Source organism: Microtus pennsylvanicus, chromosome 10 (assembly GCF_037038515.1).
Source record: "Microtus pennsylvanicus isolate mMicPen1 chromosome 10, mMicPen1.hap1, whole genome shotgun sequence".
NCBI lineage: Eukaryota > Metazoa > Chordata > Mammalia > Rodentia > Cricetidae > Microtus > Microtus pennsylvanicus.
In genome coordinates this window covers 98,872,706-98,892,253 of record NC_134588.1, presented here as the reverse complement: position 1 = coordinate 98,892,253, position 19,548 = coordinate 98,872,706, and the positions used below count along the sequence as shown (strand labels likewise).

The following is a 19,548-nucleotide window of genomic DNA, read 5'->3' as shown; positions in this document are numbered from 1 at the left end:
AAACACCTACATCAAAAAGGTTTGATTCCAATATTAAATATAAGCGAAGAAAAAATTTACATATTTTTGCATGATACAGTTTGAGGAGCTGGACTTTCTCCTCTTTTATCTACCATATTTACGTGCCTCGGCCGAGAACTGAAAAGATGAGCAATCCAGGTCCATTTGCTGATCCCCTTAGCAACCTGAAGAACGTTATCATTTGCAACTCTTGGGCAGTTGTCCCATCTCCTTCTAAATAGATGCATGATAGCAGGGCATAGCACACACCCGTAATCTTAGCATTCAGGACCAGCTGCTCAAGACTATCCCTAACTACATACCAAGTTTGAGGCCAGGCTGCCCCATTGCCTAGAAATCCTGTGGACACAGCAGAGCCTGTTCCCGGGGCTTCAGGAGATTGTATGATAGATACAAAAATAAATAAATCAATGTCTGTTTTCAAGAGTCCATCATAGACATCCATGCCAGGACTCTATACTGCATAAAGAATGAATGGTGTTCGAACATGCAAAGGCAGCTATAGGGTTCTCTGGAAACAGTGGGCTGAAAACTAGATCAGCGTCCTTAAGGAGCCCAGGTAGCGCCCACCCCAAGAGCAAGCACAGATGAGACTGACCTTGGCCACACAACAGCATCACCTGGGACTTGTTGCCTGTGTTCCTCTCCCCAGCGTGTCTGACCTAAGCAGCTCAGAGAGAAATCTGGCCCAGAGAGTCATTAAAGCTCCCAAAGTTTTTCCAAAGTGCAGCTTAGACCAGATCCACCCGGCTGGTGTTTAATCAAAGTGGCCCAAGAGGGTAGGAAAACGTGTCTGTCAGGGAGCAGGTCTGGTTCTTGGAGACAGGGACAGCTCAAAGACACTTGCGTGCACTGACAGCGAGATGTATGACGGCAAGGCCAAGGGAGGGCTGGGAACCATGCAGACAGAAATCCTCATCTAAGCCCCGGCACTGCCTGCCCTCCCTGTGACTTGGGCCAAGCCACTTCGTTATGTCATGTGTGCAATGGGCATGGCAGTAATAATACTTCCCTTGCAGGGTGCAAGAATTAGCTGTCACAGTCGTTGCTTTGTTAGCAAATAAATTGGCCATGGAATTCAGTATGTTTACCATATAAAGCTGGAGGCCATGGCTGACCACCCCCTTCGGGGGGACCCCGTTATAGAGCCCTACTTCTTTGGGAGCAGTTGTGAAAATGAAAAGAAACCAAAAGTGGCGTGGGAAGCAGGCAGGGCAGCAGCGAAGCCTCCGGGACGCCTCTCACTTTTGTTCCCCACCTTGGGTCACTGGTAAATTCTGCCTCGGGATTGGGTGTGTATTTACAAGGACAGCTTGGCTGTGCCTGACCTCACTTCCACCTCCCACAGTAGGTGGCTGACACGTTGTGCTGTTGCAAACAGTTCTGCAGAAGACAGGTCTGTCTGCCCCAGCCCTCACGCCTACCTTCTTCCCCCACCCTTCTGTGAGACTCTGAGGGAAGCCAGGCCCCGGAGGAGCAGCTAGCTCTGCAACCTGTCCTGTGTTCTTTACAAACTGTGCAGAGCTGGGTGGAAGAGACAAACCCTGGGACTCTGACAGGTATGTGAGGCAGAGAGGAGGGGGAAAGGATCCGACCCTGCAGCAATGATTCCTGAGTAACCCAGAGTAAAACAACCCACCGATATCCCCACCACTGCCTCTCCTCATCTCTCCATTCCCTTTTAAGGTCTATGGCACCGAGAAAGTGCTTTTGCATGCCTTAGCCCTATAAAATGATAAAGGATTAAGAGCAGTCCAGTTCACTAATGAAAACACAAATGCTCAAGGAGGATCCAGACTCATCAGAGGCGGAACTAAGATTTGAACCCACGCCTGTGTAACAAGAACCCATTGGCTACAATATGAGCCTTGCATGTGACTTCAAAGGCCCTATGCCAGCTGTGGAGCCTGTCATCTGAAACAGGAAGGGGGCAGTTGGGACGTATGTGGGTTAGGAACTAACCCAAACTCTAGCTGGTTTAGAGTCCCAATTCTAAAACTGAGTCGGGCAACACATCATACCCACATTCCTTTCTTCCTCTGAGAAAATGCCAAGGCCACCTGTCCAAGGACAGGATGGAGGACCAACAGTCATAAAAGTCAACCACTGAGCATCTTTACAGTATCTGTGTGCCCAACAATCGCCTTCATCTCCCTGCAGTCAGAAGAGGGCATCAGACCCTGGGACTGGCGTTATAAATGGTTGTGAGTCACCACGTGGGTGCTGGGAATTGAATGTGGGTCCTTCGCAAGAGAAGCAAAGGCGCCTAACCGCTGTGACTCATCTTTTGCCAAACCCTTACCAGCCAGCTTGCCTGGCACGAGGCTTCCAGCAGGGAAATTAATACTAGCCCATAAGCAGCAGCAGGCTAGCAGGCTCCACTGACTTGCCTACATTCCTGTTCAAAAAGCACTCTTGGCTCAGCGTGGGGGAGGGGGATCAGGAGCCAGGCTTCCAGGGAGGGAATCTAAAAACCCCCTTCTTAGGCAGAGAGCCCCTTCCACAGTTGAGGGCACAAGAACAAGCCCTTGGGGAAAACAGCCACATCCCAGGAAGGGTCTCAGGTCTGACTCTTTAGAAATGAAATCCCAGCCAATGGTTTTATTTGTTTTCCTGGAGATAGAGTCAGTTATCAGTACAAACAGATCAGAAAGCCACGGACTGATTCCCCAAGCCTTCCTGGACGCCCAGAGCTAGGAACGATCTGCTGGGACCATGTGCCGTCCCACTGATCCCAGTACATCCCACCTCCCAAGTACATCCCACCTCCCAAGAGCCCATTCACACCCTCGGCCCAGCATCTCTTGAACTCAAAGTTTTCAGGTCCTCCATGGAGAAGAAACCGGTGAAGTTTCTTTCTCCACTTCATTCTGGTTTTTTTGGTTTTTTTTTTTTGTATTCCCTGTAAGAGACCAGATCTCTCTATGGCGTGGAACTTCTGGCCTCAAGTTAATCTCTTACATTAACCTTCTGAGTTACCAGAACAACACTGGCACCTCTGTGAGAAGCTTCCTTTCCATTGTAAAGCCAGTGCTGAGCCGGGCATGGTGGCAGGCCTTTAATTTCAGCACTTGGGAGGCAGAGGCAGGTGGATCTCTACGTTTCCCAGGTCAGCCAAAGCTACATAGGGAGACCATGTCACAAACAAACAAAGCCTGCCTAGATGTTGAAAGCAAGGTGACAGACAAGGAAAGAGGTCACCTTCCAGGTACCAGGAGGGAAATGACCCATAATGGGTCCTTGTCACAGTGGTTATGTCTTTATACCTAGATCTGCTAATGTTCCCTTCAAACTCTGGCGTGTCCTCTTGTCATCCACGGGCTATTTTAATAGCTTTGGAATGTCTCACTACCAACTTTGCCCTGTGCTGGCCAGAATGTTCAATGCCTGCTCCACAGCACACTGCCAACCTGCTAGGCCCCGCCCCTACCCCCAGGTGCTGGCAATACGGTCCCACTCACCATTTCCCAGTCCTGCCGCGTCCTCTCAGGTCTCTTGGCCATTGTAACACGGATTTCAATTTTGAATTTTTGTTCCTTCAGCAGCCAGCTACTGAAGTCCAATTCAACGGTGAAGATCTGGCCCAGGGCTCCCCTCTTCCCCGGAGCCTTCACAGATGAGTCTTGGCAGAGCAGTCCTGGGGTAGGCATACCCCTCCCTGTCTGCCCACGACACCATGGCCCTGCCCTCCTGGGCCTCCCTGCAGTCTCTGCTCTGCTCTCTGCGATCTGACCAACGACACCTCCACTCCACCTCCAACAGGCATGGAGCTCGCCCAGCAGGAATGTTTAGCATGTAACAGGTGTTTAGCTCAATGTTTATAAAATGAACCCACAGGTTAACTGATTACAAGCCTGAAGACACTACGCAAGACTGAGTATCCCTTATGTAAAATATGTCAGCCCAGAAGTATGTTGGATTTCTTTCTCTTTTTGTTTTCTGATTTTTGAATATTTGCATATGCATAATGATATATCTCAGAAATGGAAGTCAAGTCTTAACATGAAATTAATTTTTGTTTAATGTATGCCTTATACACACGGCCTGAAGGTAATTTTATACAGCATTTTTCGTGAGACTATGTTTGGACTACTATCCATCACATGAGGTCAGGTGTGGAATTTTCCACTTGTGGCATTGGTATCGTCAGTACCCAGTTTTGGATTTTGAATATCTGGTGAATTGGGACCCCCGACCTGTGCAAGAGAGAGGAGTCCACTTTCCTGGTCACGAAACTCTAGAGCTGGAAGTGGAAAGTGTAAGGCTTAGAGGCTGTGGCTCACCCGTGTGGAAGGCTGTTCTTTGGGCAGAGTAGTGAGGAGCACACAGGGAGCTGCAGAGAGGGGACCCGGGCAGAAGAGAGCAGGGAGAGGACGGAGCTACCAACAGGAGACTGCAGAAACCAACCCCAGAGTGACAAGGCAGGTTATGGTGAGAGAGAGACTGGCCCACTCTGCATGGGGAAATAAACTCGCAGACCCCACAACACACACACACACACACACACACACACACACACACACACACGCACACGCGCGCGCGCGCGCACTGAAGGACAACCCCAGGAAGAGCAGTGTGAGCCTGCACGTTTCCAAACTGGGTCTGTGCCCTGTGATGAAGTGCTAGGGGTGGGTGGGCAGCGGGCAGGTCACCAGAACACCTGTCCTTACATCTGGCTGGCCAGAGAATGGCTCCGGCAGCTTCACTACTTTTCAGACTTACTGCCTGGCGTTGATTGGAAAGGGAGTCTCAGTGAGTATCAAAAGTGGGGAAATGCCGTGGGGTTCGCAGAGATGATACTGTTAGAGCACTCAGGTCCTCTTGGAAGGTTTGCAGCGGTAGAAGAGCTAGGTTCCATTTTGGCCATCAAGGAAATGAGGGAAATCCAAGAGGACCAGACCACTCACGTGTTTACTGCATTGATCCTCCCATCCTCCGGGGCCCAGCCCTCCTCCAGCTATAAGTAACACATCCTCTATGCAGTCCAAACATAGTGCGACCTAGGCCTCGGCACAGATAGCCAGACTGTAGGCCCCACACGATTCAGTGCCCAAAGTACCCTACCCATGAACCCCCTACCCGACTAGGAATCTTTTGTAAAATATAATGGGTAGCTATGCGTAACATCAGAAAAAAAGACATTTCACAGTCTGAACATGTGTCTGTTTCTCCTAGGAGTTGTCTTGTGTTGGTGTCAAGGGTTAGATATAAGACAACACCCCTACAGGCTTGTGTGGTGGAATATTTGGTCCTCAGTTGGTGGTGCCATTTTTGACAGGCTGTAGAACCGTTTGGACAGAGGGCCCTTCTGGCAGACACAGGGCTGTAAGGCTGTAGGGCTGGGTTTATGGGTTGCACAGCTTGACCTGGTTCCTCCCCGAGTCCCTCTCTGCTTCCATTTCTACTGAGATAGGAGGAGTCCCAGTCATATAGCCCTAATACTGAGAACGCCTACATGTCTTCTCTGCCATGGGCTGTACCGCCTCCAGTCCCGAGCGAGGTAAGTCCTTCCTCCCTAAGGTAGATATTCTATCCCAACAGTGAGGAAAAGTAACTAGCATGGTGGTAATGTCCACCTGCCACTTCCCCGAGGGCTCCTCTTAGCTGGCTTAAATGGAAATGGGGGAGGGCAATCAATGTACAAGGATCACGGGGTGGGGGAGAATTCTGGAAGATTCGAAACAAAGCCTGGTTGGGTAGGGAAACCACAGTCTGAAAACTCGAGGCCGTGAAGTCCCCTTGGACCAATTCCCCGACTCCGGAGGAGGCAAGTCATTTGTTTTCCTGGGTTTCTGGTGTATTTGTAGATGGTGTGCAAAAAGGAATTCCTAAAAAAGGAAACTTTCTAGTGTCACCAACACTCTGGCTCAAATAAGTTCAGGGTGAACCAAAATAAACTCTGGTCCAGAAGAAGTCAGCAATATTGAGAGCCGAGTGTGGCCACACAGCGAGATGAGAACCATAAAAGCGAGCAAAGTTCCTTCGGGGTCAGGCTCCCTGGTGCACATCTCATGTGAAGACTCTTCCCACCATCCACACCGAGCTCCTAGAGGGTAGCACATAGGCCTGGCGCTGGGCTTGCCCTCTGTCAAGGATCCATGGCACATTCAAATTGTACCAAATCCCCAACTTTAATGCCAACAGAGCTGGACTCAGCCCTCCATCTGTGGAGACCATGGCAGAAAAGAACCCAAGCAAGCCTTGGTAACAAAATCTGGCCCTGCTTTTGACAGCCTGAATCAGGAAAGTTGAGGAGGTCTGTGAGCGCTCAGGCCCAGCAACTTGAGTGTGTCGGTGCTCACGTGGAGGAGACTCAAGCCCTCCCGCCCTCCCGTTCTCCCTGAGACTCACATGCTATAGATACAGAGTCCAAGCATGGGCAGCTTCCTTGCCGACCCACACTACACCCGTTCCTCATTTGCCAAGAACCCACATCTATCTGACCTGCCGCTCAAGGCAAGGGGGACTTTAAAAACGCCCCTGAGCGCTATCTAAGGTGTTCATGACCTCCGCAGACCTCTGAGGAATAACAAACCTAACCTTGGGTTCTTGGCTGGATCCAGACAAGAACGCTTTTCAAGAACTTTTTCCCCCAAACTCATTTTTTTAATGTATTATTCATTCACGTGTTCTGAGGCATAAGTACATTCCAGAAGCATCCGCAGAGAATAGGCTTCTGTGAGTTCTTAATTAATAATTTCTTCATGTTTATTTTATGTGTGTATGTATGTGCGTGGGGGTTGGCATGTGGGGAAGCCAGAGGGCAACATGTTGGAGCTGTTTCTCTCCTTCTGCCACATGGGTTCAGGCTTAGTGGCAATCACCTTTGCTGACTGACCTGTCATGAGACTTCTCATTTATCTTAACTGGTACATAAAACGATTTTAATTGGAGACTATGCGATATTGTGACACATGTATATGTAATATATTTAAACCGGGTTAACTGTATTTCCCAAATGTTAATTATTTTCTTATAGTAATTTTTTTCAAAATCCATTCTGCTACCTTTTTAAATGTACAGTACACTATCATCACCTGTAAGTTTTCCCACTTTTGTACGTGTGTGTGTGTGTGTGTGTGTGCACATGCATGAGTGGGTGACGTGGACGTGTGCAGGTGCACATGGAGGCTAGAGGTCAATGTCGGGTGTCTTCCCCTGGCATCACCATGGCAGCCATGCATGAATTGACCAGTCCTGTTTGATGCTAATGAGGTTCCTCACAGGTAGCAGACTGTCCCCCCCTACCCCAGCAGCTGTGGTCACAGGGCTGCTGAGACCCTCGGAGGTACTTCAGTGTTTGCTAGTCCCAGGTCCTGATGCAGCTAGAATGTCCTTCACCATCTGCCTGTCCTTTGGCATCCATCAGCAACCCTTGTCAGAGCCACAAGTTACCTGCAGAGGCCTGCATGACTTTCTTTGCTTAACCCAATTAAAGGAGGACAGAAAAGAGATGATGGGGAGGGCCCGGAAAGAGTGGCTCCAACATCTCTTTACTTCTGTCCACAACCATCTAGCTGCCTTCTAACAATATATAAGCTCCCCTGCCCTCTGCTGCCAACCAACTCCAAAACGCTTTATTTAAATCTGGTAGATTGGAACTGAGTTTGTTCTGTGACCTCCTCAGAATTTTTAGCAGCCGGTGATAAAAACAACCTCTCCAAGGAGAGAAGTTTAACCTCGCAAAAAATTCTAACGCCACTGAGACACATTCTCTTGCCAAGATATCTGACAACCGGCCTATTTTTAAAGTCCCAGCCAATAACCTCTTAAAAGGTACTCTACACACAGACAGAGGCAATGAATGACCAAAAAAGTAATGAGGCCAACATTAGGGTTTTGTTCTTCAAAAAGAAAGCCAGAATTTACCCATCCAAACAAGACGCTCTTCTAAGTAGCTCCCACGCCCAGCTCTGCACTTATTCGAGCAACCTTGTGTTTGCTTAAAACCTCTTTGGAAAGTGCTGCCCCAGAGCACTCTTTGCCCCGCTTGGTGCTGTGGGGATAAAGTTAATAAGCATTCGGCTGGCAGCTGCCTCTGTGTGCCAGGACTGTGGTAGGCCGGGTGGAGGGTTCCCTAGTCACTGAACAAGTCTTTCCTGGCAAGGTGAGGGAGGGAAGAGACCACAGACCATAAGCCAGGTATTACACAATACATTTTGGTATGCTATATTTAATATACATAATTCAGACCTTCTTAAAATGCAGACTGAGACCAGAAAGAAGTTAAAGTGACTTGGTCAAAGTCATACAAGCAGGGGATTGTGGTATCCTCCTGGGCCGGGGCTATGAAGTGTCCATGCTGGTGATAACCACACCAGGGCAGCATCCTGAAGTGAGCTGACTCGCCAGGAAGGAGACTGACTCAGAGGCGGCCCCAGCGGGAAACCTGACCCGGAGCTGGCCATGGCCCATCCTACGTCAAGCACGCGCCTCCTGTTTACCTCTGCATCAGGGCTCTGACAGCACAGTGGGTAAGGAGTGTTTCTTCAGATATAAAACAGGGCTTTCACACTCCAAGTATTTACGTCAGCTGAGGAAGACGGATGCTCAGCAGGCATGTTCGCACACCGTGCTCACTCGCACAGAGGACCATCTGTCTGGTCAGCTTCTCCACCTCACGGGAGGCAGGGGTGTTGGGTCTCCATTTCAACACGCCCAGACTTGCTTCTGACAATAGTTCAAATACAAGGCAAACCAAGAGTCCGCCGACAGACGATTGGGTAAAGGAAATGCGGCACATACATTCAAGAAAACATGAGTCAGCCCTCCTGAAAGGAAGGATTTGGAGCCAGACCTGGTGGCTCAAGCCTGTAATCCCAACTACTTCAGAAGTTTAGGAAGAAAGATTACAAATTCAAGGCTATAAAGTGAGTTCAAGGCCAGCCTGGAAAAATTATCATGATTCTCTCTCTCAAATAGTAAATAAAAGAGACCCGAGGGAATGGCTAGCTCAGGAGTAGAGTGTTTTCTTAGCATATACAAGGTTCTAGGTTCAATGGCTAGGACTGCAAGGGAGGAAGGAAGGAAGGAAGGAAGGAAGGAAGGAAGGAAGGAAGGAAGGAAGGAAGGAATTATGACACGTTTCAGTTTAACCTTGAGGGTGTAACATTAAGTAAAAGAAAAGCTGGAGGCAAAAGGGAAAATATTGTAGCATTCCACCCTTTTCTGGAGCAGTAAAATTTACAGACAGAAAGTAGAATGTAGCTGGCTAGGGCTGAGGAAAAAGAATGGGACGTCTTTATCTAAGGACACAATTTTGTTAGTTTAATGCTGCGCTAGGGATAGAGCCCGAGCCTTGTACATGCTAAGCAAACATTCTTGCCACCGAGCTATACCTCAAACCCCTAGAGTCTGTCCTGCGAGATTTAGTTCTGGAAGTGGACAGTTTGATGCTATTGAACTATACAGTTGAAAACGGTAATTCCCCCCCCCACACACACATGTTTATTTTTCACAGTTAAGGAACTCGGGTTTCTCTTTGGAGGTAAGGCTACACAGTATCTCCCTCAAGGGAACTCTGGGCAAGTCTGTGTGGTCAACTTCTATTCTCATCCCAGCCTCGGGTCAGAAGGCTTCAGATGGGAAAGTTCAGAGCTATGTTGGGTGGAGGCGAGCCAGGGCGGGTTCTGCCAGTGAGTGTGCGCTGTGAGTAAGCAGCTTTTCTAAAATCAGCCGCAGAAAGTCCCTCCACTACCTGTGAACACCTTAGCCCGAGTCTGAATCAGAAGCAGGAAGGGGAGGCTCTAGAATTAGCAGACACCCCGTATACCCTGAAATTTGCAAAATACCACTTTGGCTCGTTCAGTTGGCTCAATATAGCGCAGAGGGGCGATAAAACTTTTACGGGGAATACTGAAGAAAGACTGTGAGTCCTAAGGCTGAAGTCTTCAGGAAAACTTTGTTCTCTGTCGAATTTCAACTTTTCCTAATAAGAAGTGATGTCATAATGCCACGTAGCTGGCTAACGCCATCTCAATGACTGCGCTCTCCTTGCAGGGCTGATGGTGTTACCATCCACCACACCACACCCCTTTTTCTAATTATTTATTTATTTAGGTCTGTGTATGTCTGTGTCACAGCATGCATATGGAGGTCACAGGACAGCTTATAGGAGTCATTTTTCTCCTTCTATAAGGTAAGAGCCAAGGAATGGAATCAGGTTGTCAGGCTTGTCAGCAAATACCTCTCCCCACTGTGCCATCTCACCAACCGATGCACTGGGTTTTAAACTGCCCCAGACCAACAATAAATCAGGAAGCAACAAGAATGTGAAGACAGGTTTCAGGGGTCCCCAGGTACCCCACAAACTCCTCAGCTGTCTACAAAGTACTCTATTTGGTTCTGGGCTTCCAGATACGTGCGGAGCCTTAATTGGGGAATTCAAAGAACTAGAAACAAAAACTAATAGCCCTGAAGAAACAAGTATTTTTTTTTTTTTTTTTGGTTTTTCGAGACAGGGTTTCTCTGTGGCTTTGGAGCCTGTCCTGGAACTAGCTCTGTAGACCAGGCTGGTCTCGAACTCACAGAGATCCGCCTGCCTCTGCCTCCCAAGTGCTGGGATTAAAGGCGTGCGCCACCACCGCCCGGCACAAGTATTTTTTTTAAAAAAAAAAAAACCAAAACAACAGTATTCAGTGAAGGGCTACTATGCGCCTGCCCTGCCATGCCTCTATTTTACAGTGGGTCTTCAAAATCCGGTAATGTTCAGATGTCTTTAAATGAGAAAATGGAAGAACTCGGCAATATGCTCAAAGAACAGGGCTAAGATTCAAAGTTCGCACTCTTTCCATTACACTAGAATGATTTTTTTTTTCAATCCTGTTTGCCTGGTTTCTCAGCTTCCCCAAGTTTTCCATGGGCCCCGGCCCAGCCCAATTTTCCATTTGAGTAAAAAGAGCTCCATCCCAGCTGCCGTGACCAAGTCACACCAAGTGGCGGGAAGAGACCCGTAAACATGTGTCCCAAAGCCTCCTTAAATAGCCAAGTGGAAATCATCTGTAATGGAGGAGATGCTAAAGAAAGCCCTCCCAAGCTGTGGCCCTGGGCACCTTCCCATAAGCCACTTCCTGTCCTCACCCCACACTGCCATTGAGAAGCTGAGCTTGGGCTCCAGTGGCTGCGTCCCACTCCCCAGAGCCTCATGGCCTAGGTACTAAATGTGCTGGCTACTTCTGTAAGGGAGAGGCACACAAGCCACCCCACCTGCCTCCTCCCAGGAGGGATTCAGTCTTCAAATGTAGAATCCTTAATGTCCAAAATATCCTTGGGATTGTGGGGTAAGGGGGAGGTGGAGAGGAGAGTGTCCCATGCAGAAAATGAGGGGAATAGCCCCGCCCTGAAGTGGGGCTGGGTATATAATTATATAAGGGAAGCTGCTGAAATGGGCCCTGAGAACCCTGAAGGCTGCTCCTCTTGGTGCCTCACTGGGACCCCTGTGAGACCAATTCTATTGCCCTATGTACAGCTCCTCTAGTCTATGAGGAGCGATTGCGGGGGTGCAGCACGATGCTCTTAACAGTGGGTGATCGCACGGCATTTGACAGCTTCTCACATCCTATGTCACTTAAGCCTCCAGAGTCAAGAAGGCGAGGGTCACTGTGCTTATGTTACAATTGAGGACACTCGGGCTCCACCACCAGCGTATGAACGTGAGCAATCTTTACACTAGGAACTGGACATCTGCTGTCCTGTGTGGTGGGCAGCAGTATTCCTCTTGGCTTCCACCTACCAACCAGTTACCCCCTTGACAGTGTGAGAATAGAAATGTCTCTAGACATTCACACACACACAAACATACACACACACAGTTGTGTGTGCATGAGCATGTTGAAAACCACTCGGCTAATTATTGCTTTAATCAAGTGCGGCCACTGAGTTAATCAAGTCTTTGATCTGATTTAGTCCAGGTCAGGGTTAAGAGGTTGCCAGGGCCATATTTTGCTATAGGTTCCTTTATGTTTCTTACCCTTTCCAAGAGGTGGGACAATAGATGCAATAAATCACAGAGATCAAGAGTCAGCATTGTGTCAGATAAAATGCTAGGCCAATGCCAATAACAAAAGAATATGAAGGTCCATATTTTGGAAATGGACCGTGCAAAGTGAGGCTGGCATGGGCTTGACAGCAGTTAGTTTATCAATTCCTGGGGGTGAATAGGAGCCCACCCCATGAAGAATCGTCTTGTATGACTCTAAAGATGCCCCCATGGCCCTGAGCTGCCCTGATGCAGGAGGCATCCAGGCATCTTGCCCCTGGGCGGGCCCCTTTCACCAAGAGCCTCCCACCTCCCTCACATGTGAACTCTGGCCCTTCTGTGGGTAGCGGTGGTGGCAGCAGCTATGCATGGCACAGCGAGAAAAGAAAGAGGAAGAGGTAGAGGGCACGGGGAAGAGACAGGAAATGAAAGGATGGCAGCAGGACCACCTACCACTATGAGGTCCTCTTCAGAACCGCAGGATGGGGAGGGTAGGAAGAGGGGAGAAGATGGGGACATAGGGACAGAGGAGGGACACAAAGATAAAGATGGAGCAGAGCTGGAGGTTAATACACTCATCTTCCAGGATTCTTTCTCATTTCTCTTTTCCATCATGTCCTTCCTGCTCCTTGCCTAGACTGCCCATTACCCAGTCACCAACGCTCTTACCTGCCAGTCTAGGGAACTCAACACTCTGGGTTAAAATCGTGGCCCTACCAATTACTAGCGGTGTGAATTTGGATCAGTTTTTTAATCTTTCTAGTTTCCACACCTATAAGACTGGGATAACAATGCCAATCTCCTGTTTTGGGCCTTCTATTAAATGAAAACTAAACTGTTAAATACATATATAAAACTATTGGGCATTTACACGCACACAAAAACGAAACCCGCAAGACTCGGCACATGGAAAGTGCTCACTGGTATCTAGTATTGGTTATAACCTAGAGCCGTGGTAGGCAGGCAAAACCACAATTTACTACATAGAATGCACGTTTCTACCTCATATAAAGCCAAAGTGAGTGGGGGCAGTGGTGGCGCAAACCTTTAATCCCAGCACCCCTGAGGCAGAGACAGGTGGATCTCTTAGTTCAAGGCCAGCCTGGTCTACAGAATGAGTTCAGGACAGCAGGAAAACATGGAGAAACTCTGTCTCAAAACAAACAAAAGAAAAGAAAAGAAAAGTGAAGGTTCAGAGAAGAAGCAACAGGCCTGAGGAATCCAGTCTCTTGAAAAGCTCTGACTGGGGAGTATCACCATCCTGAGCAGCTATCAGCTGGCATTTTCCCCGGGGTCCATTTAGGGACAAAATGACTACTACAGACACTGACATTCCCCCAACCCCAAAAGAACTCACACTTGACATTAGTAATGGGGGAAAGAGTATACTACCTTTTTACCCAGCTAGTGCTCTGAATGTTTTCTATGTGTCTTATCATTCCCCACCCCCCCCAAAAAAATCTTTTTTTTTCTTCTGGTGACAGGGTCTCTTTATATACCGCTGGATATCCTGGAACTCACTATGCAGACCAGGCTGGCCTAGTCTCTGAGATCCACCTGCCTCTGCCTCCCAAAGGCTGGGATTAAACGTGTGTGTCACCATCACCTGGCTAGTTCTGGCACCTTGGAGCCAAGCAATCACAGGGGTTCTATGGTCTAAAACTCCCCTGCTAGGGCGAAAGGTCACTCTGAAGTGGGCATGGATCTACATCTTCAACCAAAGACCTGGACCTCTTAATATCACTCATGAACGATGGGAGGAGTGGTGGGAGTCAGGCGCCGTGTCTCTCTGGTCCTAATCTTCTACTGCCTATGAGAGCTGGCTACTTCCATCCAGGAACCGACAGAGTCTGAGGCCTCCTCACGTGTGAACTCGGCTTTATACTTTACCCACCCCGCATATCAACTTCAAGGCCACTTTCCCACACCTCAACTGCAGGGGCCAGAGAAGGCAGATGAGAGGTGTCAAGGCAATACCTGCCCACACAGCATTAACACAGGAGAGAGCTTCCAGTATTTTGGGCATAGAACTCGAAAGGGTGTTTGTAAGAACCGCCCCAAAACACCACAGTTCTCTGACTGCATAGGGTCCCTAAGAGAAGCCAAGCCCTCCCAGCGCAGCCTTGGTCACGGCCACAACAGACTTCCCCCAGGCCACAGTCACCAGGCAGAGGTAAGGTCTCCCAGCTGTGCTGTCCAGATAGCTAGAGAGACGCAGGCTCCAGACTGGAGCAGCACTGTGGGCTGCAGGACAGCTCTGCCCGGATTGACTCAACCCATTCAATCTTGTTTTTTGTTCCCTAAATGTCATGGGTTTAGCTGTCTAGAGTCCAAGAGGAATCATCCAAACTGCATGGTTCCTTAGGGCCACGAGATCTGCCTGGTTTAATCTGTGTTTCTACAGGGCTCAGCACTGTAGGTGCCTGGCATGGATCAGCTGTTCAGGAAATTTCTGTGGATGTGGGAGAAGAGGAATGTTCACTGTCTCCTGAAGATCCCTAAGACCACAGCTCATTCCCAGATGAAACCGGGCTGACCCCAGGAGTCGGGGGCAGGGCAGGGTGCCGAGACAAAGGTCTGAGACACATGCCTTTGGGACCTGTGCTGTCCCACAAAGAGGAGGGGCTGGGGCACTACAGCTGGGAAGCACAAGCTTCATTTCGTATCTCGGGTCCATTGACCCTTCTCTGGGGAAGTCAGAAGCAGACGACAGGCTCTCTCGCATACGAGTGAGTTGTTACTAAGTCCCAGGAGGCTGGAGGAAAGTGGAAGATGTGTTTAGGGTGCAGCATGGGGGTGCAAAGGAAGGGCTGCTATCTGGACTCAAAGTACGAAGAAGACACGCCTGGCCTGCAGAGGTCCTGGCATCCAAGATGCCCCTCCCCAGCCGGCTGCTCATCCCACCTGACCTGCTCCCACCTGGCATACTCACAGGTGTGCTGAGGCTCCGGGAAGGGCCCTAGGCAGGGCTAATGTCGTCACTCTGCTCATCTCCCAGGCTGGACCTTCTCCAACCCACTGTTTCTATACGCTGCAAATGAGGAGCGCTGAGCTTGGCATCTCAGGACAGAGAATCAAACCAGTCTCCTTGGACACTGAGGACTGCTGGGAAGGCCCAGGAATGAGCTGCCAGGGAAGCACAATGCTATAAGCTTTTCTCCCGGTGCCTTGAACTCTCCGTGGCCCTCTGGCCTCCTCCTACCCCCACCACCTCCCATAAGGAAACAGCCCTGGCTTTTTAACATGCTGATAATAAGGGCCTGTTAGGCCAAGGAGGAGGAGACAGTGGCAGCCAAGAGGAAAGTACCAGTGGCCATTTGCTTAGTTGGCAGGATGGCAGAAGCAGCAGCCCCCTGCCACAGCACTGTGACAGAGAAAGGACGGGTGCGAATTCAGGGCAGGGACTGCTCAGGCCGTGGCTCGGAGATCATTTCTGAGGGTGTTTGCAGCAGCCCCCTCTCTCAGCCCCAGGCTGCCGAGAACACTAACACCCCCCAATCACCTAGACCAGAGGCTTGTGGAACGACTAAGAGATCAGCTTGCTTCCAGGCAGCCTGTGTTCAAGCCAGAGTCTTCTCTGATACTTAAGTTATTCAGCCCCTCTGTGTCTCACTCTCCTCGTCCACAAGCAAGAGAGATATGTTAATAAGCACTTACGCCATGGGGCCATTTTGAGACTTAAATAAGTGAAACTATCCACAGCATGTAGGGCCCCGCCATGTTTGTGAGTCGTCATTATCTTTCCCGCCTTCCCGGGAGAGTCTCTGGAGACTTGGACTGCCTATGCAAGGCCACATGTATTACCCGGTCCCTCTGGGAGGAACTTCCACAGAAGATAATTCTCTTGCCTAAAATGCTATTGCCCAATTGGCTAGGCTGGGATGGAAACTTGGCCCGTGACCTCAGCCTCCTTCTTCCCATGCATTTGTTGCTGCCTGAGGAACACCAGCTTGGGCTCCTGCGGGACGGAGCAGCAGCCTAGAATCGAAATGAGAGAGGCGGATAATGCAAGAGAGATGGGGCACTTTGCCACGGCCTGTGGGCTTCTGGAACTTGCAGCTTTCCTTCTTCAGACTCAAGTAAGGGCACTACAGGTGCCCCTGCAATGAGAACCCAGACAGCAAGCAGTCCAACACAGCTCACGGTTCATGTGGATCTAAGCGCAGACGAAACATCTCCCTGTGTCCCAGGCGTCTAACACTGAATGCTTATGCTTCACCACACCTAGGAACGTCAAATGCTTTGGATGCCATGATCAAAAGCTAGCTGGGCTGTGCAGCTACAAGGACTCCCTGCCACGGAAGGTCAGATCCTCCTGGAAGGCGTATCGCATCTGCAACAGAAGAGCACCAGCCAGGCTCTCTGTGTTTAAGCTTCTTGCTAACAGACCTACTTAAAAACTTGACTTTCCTCACCTTCTTCAAGGACCTCAACTCTTACACTCTAAAGATACACAGCACTCAGCAAACTGTCAGCAAGGCAAGGAGGGGTGAGAAACGTGTTCCTAAAGCCCACCACTGAGCAGGCATGGACAAAGAAAACGCGCAACTTAGGGACCTTCACTCACCCCCGACTGGGCGTGGAGCAACGGAAACCTCCATCTCCACACCACATCAGGGAATCCTAATTCTGCAGAAGTCAGAAGCAACAGCCATTTCCTGCTCACCCATGGCACCCTGATCAGAAGGGCCAGTCCTCCCTTCTGCTTCCAAGCCCCATGCACACGTGGAGAGTGGGCTGCAAAGGGACAGAGACAGAGGGGCAATTTTGCTCCATGTGGAGCAGGGCATCCGCCCTTCTCAAGAGAAAGCATCAGCTGACGGCTGCCCCTGCTGCATGGCTGTGAGATACAGAAAGCTCCTTTCCACGGGGCTGTCCACATTCCTCATGGAACCTCATCACGGCTGTCACAAAGTGCCGGCACTGTGTTTTCAGAGTGGACTGGGGTTGACCAAACTGGCGTAGTAAAAGCCTAGACTTTATTCAATCACTCGCTCGCGTAATCACACAAGCCAATCATTCAGCTCCAGGAACCACTGAAAGCATTGGACAGGTGGTAACAAGAGCCCATTCACGTGTGCCCGCCCCCACTAGACTAGTTAGAACTAGAAAACCTGATGGGTGTGTGCCAAGACAAAAACAGTTTAAAGCATGCCCCCCAACTGAGGCTACTGTCTCATGGGTAGTTTCTCTGCCATGCCCCCAACCTCAAGGAACTAGAAATTCGAATTTTATTCCTTCCTAATTATACATTCTTCTCTGTAGTAGATAATTTATACAGATCCTATGGGAGGGGAAACTTGGAGCTGGTATAGCTGCAGGGGGTGATTTATTCTGTAACAGTAAAATGCGCCCTGTGTTTCAGTAGCTTAAACACTGAGGTCTAGGGGACTGGAGATTCCACTTCACTTGCCAAAGGCTAAGTGTGTATGTTTAACTGAGAGAAAGTGATTACGACGGAAAACGGGGAATGTCTGAGTGGGTGAACGAAAAAAAAAAAAAAACAGTAGAGATGTTGCTAGAAAATCTGACTGCACTCCTAGTCCTGGCGCCCACGCACGAGAAGGGCGGAGTGCCAGCATCCTGCGGTGAAGTGCTGAGCTTTGCAAAAACAAAGGCGCTCTGCACTTAGGCCTTCGAGACCAGCCTACATTTCTCTCTCCATATTTACAGTCATCCGTACATTAACCAATAGATCCGTGGTCCTTCCACCCTAGCCCAGGCAGGTTTGAGCTGCAGAGCTCTCGGGCCAAAGGAATCAAGCCTGAGACACCCTCGTCCAGGGTTGGCGCTGCAGATGCCATCAGTCAGCACTGAAGCCGCAAGCAGGCCAACCCGAGTCGAGGGGAGGGGAGGGGTGCCACTGCTTCGCATGCGCAGCAGTAGGAAGCTGTCACGTGACACGGACACGGCCCGTTACCTAGGCGACAGGGGCCTGACCTGCTCCAAGGCACTCTGGGTGCCTGCTCTCTCTATAGGAGGAACAGAGCATAGCCAACTGTCCCATCGCTGCCACTTCCGCTGGTGTTGGAGAACGGCTGTGCTTATGTTTGGAGGTCCCTGTTTATAGAGTAGGCACAATACTTTGTATTGGTTTTGACGGGCAGGGAACTGGAGCAAGGGGCCTTATGCATATTAGGCAAGTGCTCTATCACTGAGTAACACCCATTCCTTGAATTTTATGAAAGAGCGTAGTTCCATTGTGTAGCCCAGGCTAGTCTCAAATTAGCAAGCCTCTTGCTTTTCCCCAGGGGCTGGAATGTATTATAGATGTGCGTCACCGTGGGGCTTTTAGGAGAACTGCAAGGGACACTTTGATTCTCAAAGACATCTTCTGTATGCTTTTCAAAAGCCCAGATGCAACAACCTTTGGGGCCAGGGCTGCTGATGTTTAAAATCTTCTTTTCTTGGGGTGCTACAATGCCAACACCATTGGCAGCCGGCAAAAGTCATGGGTTCTGCATCCAATGCCTTACCTTAGCCCTGGAACTTTTACTTCCCCAGATTTCAGAGGGCCTGTGTCTAAGTATTGTTTGGTCGTATCTTGAAAAGTCAATAACTCAGTCTTAAACTAAAATCAGTGTTCCTTCTCAGCATAAAAATAGAGCCCCTATACTAATTAGTAATAAATGTTAACAGTACAAGTACTTCAGAATGTTTAGCATGCCATAAAATCCTATTGCAAATTATTAACTTATTCAATTAGGTCTCCAATGTCATTTTACATGACTACGAAAGTACTAACGTGACTTATCTTTTTACAACATTATCTAATCCGGGCTAGCCACTGCCAATCTAACTGGTCACCGATTGCTTCTTGTCTATGCTGTAATGCGAACGCTGCTGGTGAAGATGAACAAGACTGGACGAGAACCTGCCCGCCTTTTCCTGCATCACAATGAAAAGCTGGACAGGCAGCAATGGATGCTGCCTCTCTGCAGAGCGTCACGTTTTCCCACCAGGGCAATGAGCAAACTGATGTGACAAACGCCCTGGAGATAAAAACGACAGGGGAGCGAGGTTTATGAGGCTGGAGACTAAGCAGCACCTCATGTTGGCAGGCTGACAGCCAGGCCTCTTCCGAGATCACCAACTACTCACACACTAAGTGATGGGTACTCCACGCCACTGTACCCAGTGCACAAAGCCAGTTGTAAGAGAAGGCCTGTAAAAATCACCCGGCTTCAGGTTCATCTGAAATCCTGAACTGGAATGACCTTTCTTAAAGGCCTTTTTCTCCCTCACTATGGAACAAACTTCCCCCCAAACTCAGATTTTGAGAGTTACTACACGGGTACTTCAGTAATTAAAACACGGTCACGCTGCTGCTCTTGCTTGGCCAAGATGTTAAATGTTTGGAGATGAATTTCCAGAAAGGTGGCATATAAGGGCAACATTTGCTAACCATGGTCAACCAGAGAATCTAAGAAAAATCCAAGGTTAGTAGCTGAATGACTTCATCCTTGAGGCTACGCTCTGATATGTCCAACACATCCTAGAACTCTGTAAACATTTAGGAGTGAATTCCCTTATCACAAAACTCACATTTT

At 49.2% G+C, this 19,548-nt stretch overlaps 1 protein-coding gene across 1 annotated transcript in view; it reads right to left on the bottom strand.

The window, feature by feature from the left end:
- The window catches only part of Itpkb (inositol-trisphosphate 3-kinase B), an 88,946-nt gene that overhangs the window by 40,781 nt on the left and 28,617 nt on the right, over positions 1 to 19,548 (bottom strand). The window lies entirely within an intron of this gene.